A 16,209-nucleotide genomic window follows, 5' to 3' on the forward strand; every position below is an offset into this window, starting at 1 on the left:
TGGTTTAATTTTTCCGTGTGTGGCCCTCAGAGGAAAAAGTTTGGACAAACCTGACCTACATGTTGAGGTTAATAGTATTCTATCTTTATTTGTCGTTATTTATATTTTCTGAATAAATTAGGTCACAATGTTCATATGTCAACTCATTGGTTTCTAATATCTAATCTATTAATATAAAAAAAAAAAATTTAAATCCAATTACAGTATGTTATTTATGTAATTTGAACATTTTCCTCGACTGTTTTATTTTGTACATACCGTATTTTTCGGACTATAAGTCGCAGTGCGACTTATACTCAGGAGCGACTTAAGTGTGAAATTATTAACACATTACCGTAAAATATTCATTCACGTAAGAGACTAGACGTATAAGATTTCATGGGATTTAGCGATTAGGAGTGACAGATTGTTTGGTAAACTTATAGCATGTTCTATATGTTATAGTTATTTGAATGACTCTTACCATAATATGTTACGTTAACATAGCAGGCACCTTCTCAGTTGGTTATTTATGCCTCATATAACGTACATTTATTCAGCCTGTTGTTCACGATTATTTATTTATTTTAAATTGCCTTTCAAATGTCTACTCTTGGTGTTGGGTTTTATCAAATAAATTTCCGCAAAAAATGCGACTTACTGTATTTCCTTGAATTGCTGCCGGGGCGCTAATTAATTTAAAACCTCTTCACACTCCGGCGCTTACCAAAGGCATACGGTAAATTTAGGCCTGCGCTTATAAATTCGAGATTGATGTAAGGATACCATCATGAAAAGCACATTTAATTAAAAAAAACGTTATTATGGTTTTACCTTTACTTATAAATGAAGTCCATGCGCAGCTCCTTCTGATCAAAAGCATCCATAACTTGTTTATAGAAGTCTTCCTCATCTTTCTTCAGTTTTAAAAGTCTCTCTGTCTCGATGGAGATCTTCCTTTATTACCTCCTGCTTAAAATTGAAAGTTCAGTTTAGAAAACGGTTTTATTTTAGATATGTAATCCTCCGTGTTCAAAGTGCAAGCGAGAGGAAAAAATAAACAATCGCTGCTCACGCTTGCTGCTTGTTGTCACTTCTTCTGCAGCCGAGTAGTCGCAAGAAGGATAACTAGCGCCCTCTACCACCAGGAGGCAGGAGTCATTTAATGACTCATATTTGACACACGCAGCTACGGTATATTAATAAAATATCGCTGCTTACTGTTCTTTTTAGCATATTCAATAAATGGGACCTTAAATCCTACTGAATAGCTGTTAAACTTCTTCTCTTTATGCAATTTCAAATTATTGAAATCAGCCTCCTCCATTTTGAAAATGATGACAGGTGAAGTGTCACTCGAGACGTGACGAGTTTGACCCGGCGGAAATTCTCGGCATATGCTAATTATTTTGCAAAACGAGTTTGACCCGGCGTAAATTCTAGACATGCGCTAATAAGAATTACATTTTGCGAAACGAGTTTGACCCAGCGTTAATCCTGAGCTGGCGGTAATACTAAGTATGCACCAATTTTTTTGCGAAACGAGTTTGACCCGGCAGTAATTCTAGGCAGGCGCATACTATATACCCGGCGGCAATTCAAGGAAATACGGTGTACTTCAGTGCGACTTATATGTGTTGTTTTTCCTTCTTTACTATGCATTTTCGGCAGGTGCGACTTATACTCCGGAGCGACTTTTACACCGAAATACGTTATGTAGCATCGTCTACAACAAACCTGAGCAAATTAAGGCACGGGGGCCACATGTGGTACGTTAAGCTTTTCATTCTGGCCCACCAGATATTCCCAAATCATTTTTTTAGATCTTTAAGATGGAAAATATAGCTGCCATTATGATTTTGCAGTGATGTTTTCTAATGACCGCAAGTCTTCAACCATACAAAGTCTTTCAATGCTTGGAATCTGCGCTTATGGATGACATACCAGTTACTATGGTATTCTAATTAGTTACTGTGGTTATCTAATTAGTTACTATGGTCATCTAATTAGTTACTATGGTAATAATCTACGTCACAGCAGCTCAGACGAGGCACCAACCAGTGTGGGCGGGAAGCGTTTCCACAGACACGTAAGGAGATTTTCACAACAAAGTTCTGAAGCTTAGTGATCTATCAGATTGTAGGTGGGTTTATTTTGTACCCTTCGCGTTCATATTTCACTGTTGCATTTTTGTTGCATTTCACTTGATTCTAAAATATGTCGATCGAAAAGGTGTGTGACATTTATATTTTGTCAATATTCAGTGTTTTATCCTTCATAGAAAAATGTAAAATTCCATTACGTTTTATTAAGGTGGTCCGTCATAATGATTTTAGCATTCAATCAGACATTATTGAGAAGTTTTGTATTAGTGTCCCTAAAAATAAATATACTGGATTCCATGGCCGTGCAGCTGCATCTTAGTCATACATCACCAAGTTCAATGCAAAGCATGGGATGCAGTGGTGTAAAGCACGTCGCCACTGGACTCTAGCGCAGTCGAGATGTGTTCCCTGGAGTGATGAATCACGCTTTTCCATCTGGCAATCTGACGGATGAGTCTGGGTTTGGAGGTTGCCAGGAGAACGCTACAATTCAGACTGCAATGTGCCGAGTGTGAAATTTGGTGGAGGAGGAATTCGGGTGTTGGGTTGTTTTTCACGAGTTGGGCTTGGACCCTTAGTTCCAATGAAAATAACTTTGAATGCTCCAAAATACCAAAACATTTTGAACAATTCCATGCTCCCAGCCTTGTGGGAACAGTTTGGAGCGAGCCCCTTCCTCTTCCAACATGACTGTGCACCACTGCACAAAGCAAGGTCCATAAACACATGGATGACCGAGTCTGGTGTGGATGAACTTGACTGGCCTGCACAGAGTCCTGACCTGACCCCGATTAGAACACCTTTGGGATGAATAAGAACGGAGCCCGAGAGCCAGGTCTTCTCGACTGTCAGAATAATTGTATCTAAGTTATCACAAAGCTTTGTGTTTCAAAGAGTTCCCGGCGAGTAGACAAAAGCTGTCTTTGAGTTTACCAATCCAAAGTCTTCTAAAACTCCACTATGTATGATGGAAAGCGACATGAAGGTGTCGGTTTCTTTGATCTATTGTAATCCACAGGAAGATTTTGTCTTGACCCAAGATCCACAAAGCGGAGAGGAAGCAGGATCTGACCACCCTGCAGGCACCTTTTCTTTGAACTGTTTTGTAACCAAAGGCAACGGCTGTTTACGGCTCCCCTTCCTTTAGAAACAGCTGTCGCCATGTAATCAGGGAATGTCCAAATAAGAGAGGAGGCGTGCGACATTTCGTCAGAGCGTGGTGGAAGACTGTACATATAGTACAGCCCAGACGTTTCTCCTCAATGAGCTAAATTGAATTTTGTCTCTGTTTAATTCCTTGCTTCTTGTCAGTTTAACAGATGTCATCAGTGTTTGAACCTGACATCGACCAAGATCAGTGTGAGACCTCACCAATGCGCTTTCAGAAGAATGGTGGAAAATTGCTATAAACCCACTCCGCAACCTTGTGGACAGCCTTCCCAGAAGAGTTGAAGCTGTAATAGCTGCAAAAGGTGGACGACATCATCCATCCATTTTTTACCGCTTGTCCCTTTTGGGATCGCGGGGGGTCGCTGGAGCTTATCTCAGCTGCATTGAGGCGGAAGGCAGGGTACACCCAGGACAAGTCCTCACCTCATTGCAGGGCCAACACAGATAGACAGACAAGATTCACACACTAGGGCCAATTTAGTGTTGCCAATCAACCTATCCCCAGGTGAATGTCCTTTGAGGTGGAAGGAAGCCGGAGTACCCGGAGGGAACCCACGCAGTCACGGGGAGAACATGCAAACTCCACACAGAAAGATCCCGAGCCCGGGATTGAACCCAGGACTACTCAGGACATTTGTATTGTGAGGCAGATGCACTAACCCCTCTTCCACCATGCTGCCCGGACCAATATCATATTGAACCATATTGATCAATTGTGGGTTAGGAATGGGATGGCACTTTAAGTTCATATGTGAGTCAAGGGAGGTGGCCAAATATTTTTGGCAATATAGTGTAATTCACGAGCCAGATCCGGCCCGTGAATGTAATCCAACACCTTAGAACACCGTTTCGGACGCCACGAAAAACGCTTGAACAATAGGCAAAATTCCACCCAAAATGTACAGTTTCCCTTTGTTGTGGTTAAACAGGGAGGTGACGGCAACTGACACCAGGGGGGGGTAATGTCCAAAGATGTGTTATATATTTATACATAGACCATATGTATAATAATAAAACAATGATAATATAAGTTATGGAAATGGACTGTGAACAAGATCCAAGAGTTTGTATGGTGTAAGGCTATGTGCAGGATTTACCTGGAGGGTTTTTACCGTATATGTTGTAAAGTGCGTGTTTAGAGGAGCAGTGCTGTCCGAAAAGGGTAAGGCAGCAGGGTTGTCCAGTGGCGGGAAGCGGGGTCGAGAGAGGCAGGGAAGATCCAGGAGCACATGACATACAGCGTGACTCGGGGATGCACGAAGGGAAGGTACAGAAGACTATATTCCGGCCCCTGATGGCAGGTTGAGCAGGCATTATGAAGGCAGCTCTTCATACAGGCAGGTGTGCTGGTAAATGATTGCAGCTGCACGGAGACGGTGCGTCCCTGGATGTACGCGGCAGTGAGCGTGTCCCGAGGTGCGAAGCAGGGCGCAAGGATGAGGGTGCATTCCAATGCGTCCTGGCCGTGACACCCTTTAGACTTAGACTTTCTTTTATTGTCATTTACAGTACAGATAAGAACACAATTTTGTTGCATTAGCTCATGGTAGTGCAGGATAGAAGAGCAATAAGGTGCAGATATAAATAAATAGATTATTGTACAGATAAATGTATTGCATTTTTGCCTATGCATCCACGTTAAAGGCACACTGAAACCCACAACTACCGACCACGCAGTCTGATAGTTTATATATCAATGATGAAATATTAACATTGCAACACATGCTAATACGGCCGGTTTAGTTTACTAAATTACAATTCTAAATTTCCCACGGAGTTTCTTGTTGAAAACGTCGCGGTGGCCGTGGCGTCCCGTGTTGCAGGGGACATATTAGCACAGCACCATTTGCGGCTAAAAGTCGTCTCTTTTGATGGCGCAGATTACACAGTATTCTGGACATCTGTGTTGTTGAATCTTTTGCAATTTTTTTAATTAATAATGGAGAAGTCAAAGTAGAAAGATGGAGGTGGGAAACTTTAGCCTTTAGCCACACAAACAAGGTGTTTCTTTGTTTAAAGTTCCCGGAGGTGAAGCTTTACTATGGATCAGAGCGGTCAAGCAAACATGGATCCCGACCACTTGTCAACCGGCAGGTTTTGGTGAGAAAATTGTGGTAAAAAGTCGCCTCTTACCGGAGATCAGCTGAGCTTGCGCCGTCCATGCAGTTGCCGTCGACTTTCCTCAGAGACTGGCGTCAAGACACCCGTGGACACACCCCTCCGACTCTCAGGTGCTATTTAACTCACTAAAACACTAGCAACACAATAGAAAGATAAGGGATTTCCAATAATTATCGTAGTAAATGTGTCTAAAAAACATCTGAATCCGTTCCAATGCAATCGCCTTTTTTTTTTTTTTTTCTGGTTCTTCGCTATCAATATCATCATCCACAAATCTTTCACCCTCGCTCAAATTAATGTGGAAAACTGTCGTTTTTCTCGGTCCGAATAGCTGTTTAAGTTGGAGGCTCCCATTATAAACAATGTGAGGACGTGAGGAGCCCTCACCCTTGTGACGTCATCGTCTGCTACTTCCGGTAAAGGCAAGGCTTTTTTATTAGCGACTGTCATGTCTGGGCTTGGATTAAAGTTGTTTCTTCAACGCAGAGGATGATTAGCACGGGCCAAGAGTGAGTGTGAGTACATCTTTGTTTATTTAAATACTATAATAAAAGATAAACAAACTAAGGGTGCTCACAAGGAGGTACAAAACACTTGGCTATGAACAAACAAAAGGACTAGCATAAATGCTGCAAACTACAAACATGAAAAGAAAACACTTGCACTCCTGGCATGAAAAAAAACAAAACTAGCACTGTGGCATAAACAACAAAACTTACACAACACGGAACTGTGGACGAGGGCATGAAGGTTGGAACAGCCTGGGTAGGGTGCGTGAGTGTGAAGATCCCAGAACCAAGACAGAGAAAGAATGACTTTAAATAGTAGCTGTGATGATTGGAAACGGGTGTGAGAGGCTGAGGATCGGGGCGTGACTAGGGGGGACCAGGTGGAAACTAATGAGTTGGCATGGAGATGAAAACAAAACAGGAAGTGCAAAAAAAGAACTGAGTGTCCAAAAAACAAAACATACATGACCAAAACAAAACCTGATCTATAGGCGTGAAAGCGACTAAAAGTTGCAAACTTTATCGTCGATGTTCTCTACTAAATCCTTTCAGCAAAAATATGGTAATATCGCGAAATGATCAAGTATGACACATAGAATGGACCTGCTATCCCCGTTTAAATAAAAAAATCTTATTTCAGTAGGCCTTTAATGGATGTATGTTATATTGTCTTTTATATTCCAGCGACTTAATCCATTTTGGGGGGGGGGGATTGCGGGGATTATCATGATGCATTCAAGAGTCTTAGAAACTAGAGGATCCCTTTTCTTTAGCCAGTGCACAAATCTCGGTGCAGAAAGTGCATGTGTTATAAATCCCCCACAGACACATGCCAAAATCCGGACCAGAAGCGAGCGAACTCCACATTTTTCTTAATTTTTCGACCCCCTTTCTATTTCCTTGTCTACACCGCGCTGTTGTGTTGATCTCTAATTAGGTACATTTGTGAATGTTGACTGCGGGCCAGAGAGGTGACCTCCTCACCCACGGGGGACAAATTTGTACAGTGGCTGCGAATCGTCCGGCACGGGCGGCTGCTGCTGACCTCCCTCACTAACGACGCTCCTTTAGGCTCAGAGTGAGCAGATTGCCACGGACAGTTTACAAAATGTTGCGAAAAAAAAGCCCTCAGTGCGGCAGCAACGAACGCGTGCACGTCCTGGTTGTTCGAAGTAAAAAGGCATTTGAGGGCATCAAATAAATGATAAATGATAAATGGGTTGTACTTGTATAGCGCTTTTCTACCTTCAAGGTACTCAAAGCGCTTTGACACTACTTCCACATTTACCCATTCACACACACATTCACACACTGATGGAGGGAGCTGCCATGCAAGGCGCCAACCAGCACCCATCAGGAGCAAGGGTGAAGTGTCTTGCTCAGGACACAACGGACGTGACGAGGTTGGTACTAGGTGGGATTTGAACCAGGGACCCTCGGGTCGCACACGGCCACTCTCCCACTGCGCCACGCCGTCCCTACACTAGACTCAGTCGTGGAGCCAAATCCACCAATGAAACCCAATGGCACGACAAAAAAATCCAATAAAACTGCATCCAAATACAGCAAAACTGAGCCCATTTTTTCAAAATGACACCTGCATAAAAATTGGCCACCGGCAGAATTCTAAGAGCTTGAAGGGTCACGTGATTTGGCATTGCATTCTGGGACTGCGTGGCCTTTGTGTCCGGGCAAGGTTTTTGTTTACATTGCCATCCTCAACCAGCAACATGAATCATGCCAAAGACTGTAAAAAATGGGACCCGTTGCCTCCCTGCTTGGCACTTGGCATCAAGGGTTGGATTTGGGGGTTAAATCACCAAAAAAGATTCCAGAGCGTGGCAACCGCTGCTGCTCACTGCTCCCCTCACCTTCCAGGGGGTGGAACAAGGGGATGGGTCAAATGCAGCGGCTAATTTCACCACACCTAGTGTGTGTGTGTGGTACTGTGTGTGGGAGACCGGATGCAATGGACGTCGATTGGGTCTAACATAATATTGTGAAAGTTCAGTCCATAGTGGATCTAACATAATCGTGAGAGTCCAGTCCATAGTGGGGCCAGCAGGAGACCATCCCGAGCCGAGACGGGTCAGCAGCAGGATAGATGTCCCCAGCCGATGCACAGGCGAGCAGTCCGCCCTGGGTCCCGACTCTGGACAGCCAGCACTTCATCCATGGCCACCGGACTTGTGCCCCCCAATACACAAGGGAGATGGGGGCCGAAAAGAAACGGCAGATCAACTGGTCTAAAAAGGGGAACTAATTAAAGGCTAGAGTATACAAATGAGTTTTAAGATGGGACTTAAATGTTTCTACTGAGGTTGCATCTCTAACTGTTACCGGGAGGGCATTCCAGAGTACTGCAGCCTGAATTGAAAAACGCTCTATAGCCTGCAGACTTTTTTGGGACTCTGGGAATCACTAAGAAGCCAGTGTTCTTTGAACGCAGATTTCTTGCCGGGACATATGGTACAATACAATCGGCAAGATAGGATGAAGCTAGACCGTGTAGTATTTTATACGTAAGTAGTAAAACCTTAAAGTCACATCTTAAGTGCACAGGAAGCCAGTGCAGGTGAGCCAGTACAGGCGTAATGTGATCAAACTTTCTTGTTCTTGTCAAAGTCTAGCAGCCACATTTTGTACCAACTGTAATCTTTTAATGCTAGACATGGGGAGACCTGAAAATAATACGCTACAGTAATCGAGACGAGACGTAACGAACGCATGAATAATGATGTCAGTGTCGCTAGTGGACAAAAATGGAACACATTTTAGCCATATTACACAGATTAAAGAAGGCCGTATTAGTAACACTCTCAATGTGTGTAATGAAATAAATTAAAATGTGTTCAAAGCGAGTTAATCAAAGTGAATGAAAAGTTGTTATTGGACTATTTCGAGTAAAGGCAACAGTCTTTTATAAAGAAACTAAATTCATATCAATAGCGGACGGAATGTGTCTTAAAGGGGAACATTATCACCAAATCTATGCAAGCGTCAATATATACCTTGATGTTGCAGAAAAAAGACCATGTATTTTTTTAACCGATTTCCTAACTCTAAATGGGTGAATTTTGGCAAATTAAACGCCTTTCTTTAGCGATGACGTCAGAACGTGACGTCACCGAGGTAATACACCCGCCATTTTAATTTTCACATTACAAACACGGGTCTCAGCTCTGTTATTTTCCGTTTTTTCAACTATTTTTTGGAACCTTGGAGACATCATGCCTCGTCGGTGTGTTGTCGGAGGGTGTAACAACACTAACAGGGAGGGATTCAAGTTGCACCACTGGCAAGAAATCTGCTGCCAGACCCCCATTGAATTTGCCAGTGTCTGAACATTTTACCAGCGATGCTAAGACAGACATGGCACATAGATGTATGGATAACCTGCAGATGCATTTGCAACAGTAAAGTCAACGAAATCACAAAGGTGAGTTTTGTTGATGTTGTTGACTTACATCCTAATCAGACATATTTGGTCGCAGCATGACTGCCAGCTAATCGATGCTAACATGCTACGCTAATCGATGCTAACATGCTATTTACGTAAGCTGGATGTACATTTGAAACTAGATACCCACATTTAATGCGAAATAAACACTTACCAATCGACGCATTTAAGTTGCTCCAGTGTCACAAGATGTGAAAGTCCTGATCGTTTGGTCCGCACATTTTACCGGCGATGTTAATAAGGCAGCCATTCTATGGGCCACTTCATTAGGTACACCCATGCTATGGCCGAATAGCGTCAATAGCTATTCGCTCAATAGCTTCAATTTCTTCTTCAATTTCGTTTTCGCTATCTGCTTCCATACTCCGACCATCTGTAATACATGCGTAATCTGTTGAATCGCTTAAACCGCTGAAATCCGAGTCTGAATCCGAGCCAATGTCGCTATATCTTGCTGTGGTAACCGCCATGTTGTTTGTATTGGCAGCACTGTATGACGTCACAGGGAACTGGACAGTCGCATCGCAAAAAGCGAAAATCAAGAACTTTAAAGCTTTTTTTAGGGATATTCCGGGAGGTGTAAAATTTAGAAAAAAACTTCGAAAAATAAAACAAGCCACTGGGAACTGATTTTTATTGTTTTTAACCCTTTTGAAATTGTGATTATGTTCCCTTTTAAGTGGTCCTGACATTGACAGCTTTGAACACACCGATATAAATGATGCATCTAGGTTTGCCTTCATTCCTTTTAAATACCGTAAATGCCTTTGAAAATAATGCGTTTAGAGCTTAATATCCAAATCCATTGCTATTCTTTATAAAGTAAGACACATGCTGAATAAGACATGTCTGCATATGTTATATCATTCTTTTATTTTTCCATATTTAACATACTCTGTTGAAGTTTGGGGAAATAAATAAAATAAACATGGACCCAATAATTCATCTTCAAAAAAGTGTCATTAGAATAATACACGAAGCGTGCTACTATGAACCTACCGATCCATTATTTCTAAGTTCTAATGTTTTCAGATATTGTGTTTTTAAAAACAATGGAAATTATGTTTTGAGTAAAGAACAACAGCCTTCCAGCTTGTATTCTTAGGTTATTTAAACTCAGAGGAGAAAACTATAATTTACAGGGGATATTGATTTTTGAAATAGGTAAAGTAAGAACGAATATGAAATACAAATGTATTTCAGTTTTAGGAGTGAAACGGCGGAACAAGCTCAGTGATGAGCTGAAGACATGTAGTTCTGTCATAATCCGTGGTCCGGATCATGTTTTTGTTATGTTCTGTTTGTTTTTGACTCCATCAGTTCCTGTTTTTGTGCACCCTTGTTTGTCTCAGTTACCATTGCGACCTGCCTCTGGTGTCGGACACGCACCTGCTCTAATCAAGAGACCATGATTTAAGCCTTTCTTTGCCAGTCAGTCGTCCTGGCGTCATTGCTTGTTTCATGCGATACCATAGTCCATGCTACTCATTTTCATGCCACAGTAAGTCTTGTTTGTTCCATGCCAGAGTCCATGTTAAGTGTTTAACTTCTATGTGTCCTGCATTAAGTTATTTTGTTCGTTAGCTTCTCGTGTGAACGGCACGCTTTTCTTTTGTTTGGTTCTGGTCTTTGTGATGTGTAGGATCAATTGAGAAAATAAATATGTTCCTACCTGCAAGTCTTGTTTGGAATAGTCCGATTGCATCCCTTGAGAACAAACCTCGTGGTAAGCTGCCAATAAATCCCCCCACGCCACGCTGTTGTAACACGTCCTGAACGTGGCTTGGCATTGTCTTGCTGAAATAAGCAGGTGCGTCCATGAAAAAGACGGCACTTAGATGGCAGCATATGTTGTTCCAAAACGTATGTACCTTTCAGCATTAATGGTGCCTTTACAGATAAGTTACCCATGCCTTGGGCACTAATGCACCCCCATACCATCGCAGATGCTGGCTTTTGAACTTTGCGTCGATAACTGGATGGTTCGCTTCCCCTTTGGTCCGGATGGCAAGATGTCGAATATTTCCAAAAACAATTTGAAATGTGGACTCGTCAGACCACAGAACACTTTTCCACTTTGCATCAGTCCATCTTGGATGATCTCGCGCCCAGAGAAGCCGGCGGCGTTTCTGGATGTTGTTGATAAATGGCTTTCGCTTGCATAGAAGAGCTTTAACTTGCACTTACAGATGTAGTGACGAACAGTATTTAGTGACAGTGGTTTTCTGAAGTGTTCCTGATCCCATGTGGTGATATCCTTTAGAGATTGATGTCGGTTTTTGATACAGTGCCGTCTAGGGGATCGAAGCTCACGGTCATTCAATGTTGGTTTCTGGCCATGCCGCTTGCGTGGAGTGATTTCTCCAGATTGTCTGAACCTTTTAATGATATTATGGATCGTAGATGGGGAAATCCCTATATTTCTTGCAATAGCACTTGAGAAAAGTTGTTCTTAAACTGTTTGACTAATTGCTCACGCAGTTGTGGACAAAGGGGTGTACCTCACCCCATCCTTTCTTGTGAAAAACTGAGCATTTTTTGGGGAGCTGTTTTTAACACCCAATCATGGCACTGAACCTGTTCCCAATTAGCCTGCACACCTGTGGGATGTTCCAAATAAGTGTTTGATGAGCATTCCTCAACTTTATCAGTATTTATTGCCACCTTTCCCAACTTCTTTGTCACGTGTTACTGGCATCAAATTCTTAAGTTAATGATTTTTTGCAAAAAAAAAATGTTTTATCAGTGTGAACATCAAATATGTTGTCTTTGTTGCATATTCAACTGAATATGGGTTGAAAATGATTGCAAATCATTGTATTCCGTTTCTATTTACATCTCACACAATTTCCCAACTCATATGGAAACGGGGTTTGTATTACCACTAACATCAAAACTAACGTTACCCATGCTGCTACATCTCTGCTCCGCGAGGGCGTATACATATGTGACGTATGTAAGAAGGGTTGCTTGTTTTATGTCTCTGTGAGAAGGAGAGACAAGAAAGAGTGGGAAGAGCCTGTAGTGTAATGCCAGCAGCTAAAAGCAACTGCGTGAGAACGTATACTCGAATATCAAGATAGTAATTTTCTGTATCCCACAGAGACTATTTCGCGACACATCCAGTATATCGATTTTTTCGCCCAGCCCTACTGCAAAGTACAGAAACCGAGGCTTGACCAGCCGGGTTGGGCATACACGGTTGAACTCCTGCATCAACACACTGAGCTTGAGGGTCCCCGCAGAGAAAAAAGCCGGCTGGTTTATACAACAAAAGTGTGTAGCAGCGAGCATGAATCATTTAGTGTGCTGTGACGGCGAGGGAAAACAATTAATCGGAATAGTAATTGATCCTGCTCGGTGTTTTCCCGGAGCGCAGTGCAATCTGCTGTAAGGTCACGTAAGACTGGAGGAGAATTTGTGAATGAACACTCCCGGTGCAGCAGGTGCTTTGTTTCGCTGAGGCCGGCAAAAAGAGGAACGTTATTTTAATTACACCTCCTTCGCTTGTGATGCATTGAAGCTTCTCATATTGGTGTTCGAGACAAGAACCTCGCATAAAAGTCCATTAGCGCGGAAGCTATCCATCTAATTCGGGGGTCGGCAACCCGCATGCAGCTCTTTAGCGCCGCCCTAGTGGCTCAGTGGAGCTTTTTCAAAAATATATGAAAAATGGAAAAAGATGAGGGGGAAAAACATATTTTTTGTTTTAATATGGTTTCTGTAGGACAGGGGTCAGCAACCCGCGGCTCTTTGGCAACTCTGATGCGGGTCAGCTGCACAATCACAGACACCCCAGATTGTTACGGGGAGATTCCGGAAGTAAATGCCTCTCCCGGACATCACCCGGAGTCAACGTTTTCCAATTTTCACTCGGACTACAATATTAAGGGATTGCCGTGATGATATTACTCTTAATGTCCTCTTGAACGTCATCGCGCCCGCCATTCACGGAATGCTATTTGCGTCCTCTTGAACGTCATCACGGCCGCCATTCACGGAATGCTATTTGCGCGCCGACTGGACACATGCATTTCACTGCTTCTATCGGCACATGTATGAGATTGCAAGGCATACTGGGTGACACAGAGTACACTGACAGTTGAGATATAAACAACTTTAACACTTCTACTAATATGCGCCACATTGTGAACCCACACAAAAGAAGAATGACAAACACATTTCGGGAGAAAATCCTCACAGTAACACAACATAAACGCAACACAAAAAATACCCAGAATCCTTTGTATCCATGATAATTCCTAACTATGTTATACACCCCGCGAGCACCAAACACCCTCCCCCTCCCTGCGTGGTTGAGGTGGGTGGGGTTTGGTGCTCGCAGGATGTATAACATAGTCAGGAAGTGTCATGGTTGCAAAGAATTCTGGGTATTTGTTGTGTTGCGTTTATGTTATGTTACTGTGAGGATTTTCTCCCGAAATGTGTTTGTCATTCTTCATTTGTGTGGGTTCACAATGTGGCGCATATTAGTAGGAGTGTTAAAGTTGTTTATATCACAACCGTCAGTGTACTCTGTGTCACCCAGTATGCCTTCCAATCGTGTACGTGCATCTGTGGAAGCCTCTCACAACATGTTGCTGGACTGGCAAGCAGTTTGTACATGTTGTCGAAGGTGTTTAAGGCAATAGCTTCATAGCATGCCCTTATTTTTGTCATCTGGGTGACCACCAGCAGATATTGACAAGAATAGTTGCGGCACCCATTGTCTTCCTCATTTTGTGAAACGGGTTGAAATGGCTCTTTGAGTGGTAAAGGTTGCCGACCCCTGCTGTAGGAAGACAAACATGCCACAAACCTCCCTAATTGTTGTAAAGCCCACTATTTTGTATTAAACTTGCTTCACTGCTTCGAGTATTTGGCGAGCGCCGTTTTGTCCTACTAACTTTGGCGGTCCGTGAACTCACCGTAGTTTGTTTACATGTTGTGGAGAGACTGAGCCGGCGAGACAACAGCAGGATAGGACAAACAGCTGTCCTACCAAAGATGGCGGCCAGGAGGCGGAGCATAAAGCGGAGCGCAGAGGCGGGGCATGTTTGGAGGGACGCTGTGGCAATCCGAGTAAGGTGCGTAGATTACACACCAGCTCTCAATCCCTGCATTTTTCCTGCAGCATAAAAGGGGAGAAGGAGGAACAATCGGGGCAGAAGTAGAAGAAACCACAGACAATGAAGACAACGAAGACAACGAAGACGACGACAGCGACCCGGAGAGAGATGAGCCCCGCGGAAGACGCAGCCACCGGCCACTGAAAGGCGTGCCGAGACAAACAGGAAAAGAGGTCGTGCTAGAAATTGGCGCGACCGACTGGAACCAAAACTGGTTTGTTGAAATAATAAACGAGAGTCAAACCTGCTACCATGCGTCATGTATCGATGGTCCATGCTACCCACACTGGAGACCTGTCACACATGTATAACCTTCTCCGACTTTCTGGGACGTGTTTTATGCCGCTTCTTTTTCTGTCTCTTTTTGTCCACCAAACTTTTGACGTTGTGCATGAATGCACAAAGGTGAGTTTTGTAGATGTTATTGACTTATGTGGAGTGCTAATCAGACATATTTGGTCACTGCATGACTGCAAGCTAACCGATGCTAACATGCTATTTAGGTTAGCTGTATGTTTATATTGCATCATTATGCCTCATTTGTAGCTATATTTGAGCTCATTTAGTTTCCTTTAAGTCCTCATAATTCAATTTATATCTCATGACACACTATCTGTATGCAATATGGCTTTTAATTTTTTGCGGCTCCAGATTTGTTTTTGTATTTTTGGTCCAATATGGCTCTTTCAACATTTTGGGTTGCAGACCCCTGATCTAATTGAAAGCTACTGTGTGTGTACTTTTGATTGAGCCACAAAAAATAAAAGACTATTGAAAAATTATTTTATTTTTTTTTAGGGAATGGATCGACGAGGTTGGAGGACAGAAAGTATGCTGGAACCATCGAGACCCATCAGGATCTGCAGCATGGAATGTCAGTGACTGGAGAAACAAAAGAAGTCCCTTGCGTCTCCGTATTGGTTTCCCATTGCATCATCAGTTTCTTGTGTCCGACCAATCAGCTCTTTCCCTGCCCTTGGTTGACCTGAACTTATCTGTTTATGGATTTTGTTGGTTATATTTGTTCAAAGTTCTGACCTACCCTAGTCAGAGGGTTGATTGTAACAGTGAATAATGTATAAAGTTGCCTCTGGACTTCATTATCCATCCATCCATTTTTTACCGCTTGTCCCGTTTAGGGTCGCGGGGGGGCGTCGCTGGAGCATAACATCTCAATCTCTAACAATAACATTAACAAAGCTCACCTTTGTGCATTCACGCACGGCATAAAACTTTTGGTGGACAAAATTAGACAAATGAGGAGCAGAAGATTTTACATGTAAACAAACTGCTGCATCACAGTCCACACTACGGTGAGTTCAAGGACTGCCAAAATTAGTAGGACAAAACATCCATCCATCCATTTACTACCGCTTGTCCCTTTTGGAGTGGCGGGGGGTCACTGGAGCCTATCTCAGCTGCATTCAGGGGGAAGGCGTCGTACTCCCTGGACAAGTCACTACCTCATGGCAGGGCCAACACAGATAGACAGATACGTTCACACTCACATTCACAAAACAATATTCACCAAATACTGTCATACACACAAACATATTAAACAGTCGGTTTTCTAACAATTGGGAATGTTTGTGTCATGTTCGCTGTGGAATTCTCTTCCCTCCGGGGTCAAGCACTGACATGAGAGCCTGGATCAGGTTCACAATATAGTTTTATTTTGCAAAACATTGTCTTGCTTTTCAGTAATTGTTTTGTGTCTGTCTGTCTCTATCTCTCTC

At 42.9% G+C, this 16,209-nt stretch overlaps 1 long non-coding RNA gene across 1 annotated transcript in view; it reads left to right on the forward strand.

Annotated features, from left to right (window-relative positions):
* The window catches only part of LOC133558838 (uncharacterized), a 21,699-nt gene extending 6,126 nt beyond the window's left edge, over window positions 1-15,573 (forward strand). The window contains exon 2 of the long non-coding RNA XR_009808027.1: window positions 15,272-15,573. This is a non-coding gene — a long non-coding RNA (uncharacterized LOC133558838). The remainder of the gene's footprint in view (window positions 1-15,271) is intronic.
* Window positions 15,574-16,209: the final 636 nt, after the last annotated feature.

This window comes from Nerophis ophidion, linkage group LG09 (genome assembly GCF_033978795.1).
Source record: "Nerophis ophidion isolate RoL-2023_Sa linkage group LG09, RoL_Noph_v1.0, whole genome shotgun sequence".
Taxonomy (NCBI): domain Eukaryota; kingdom Metazoa; phylum Chordata; class Actinopteri; order Syngnathiformes; family Syngnathidae; genus Nerophis; species Nerophis ophidion.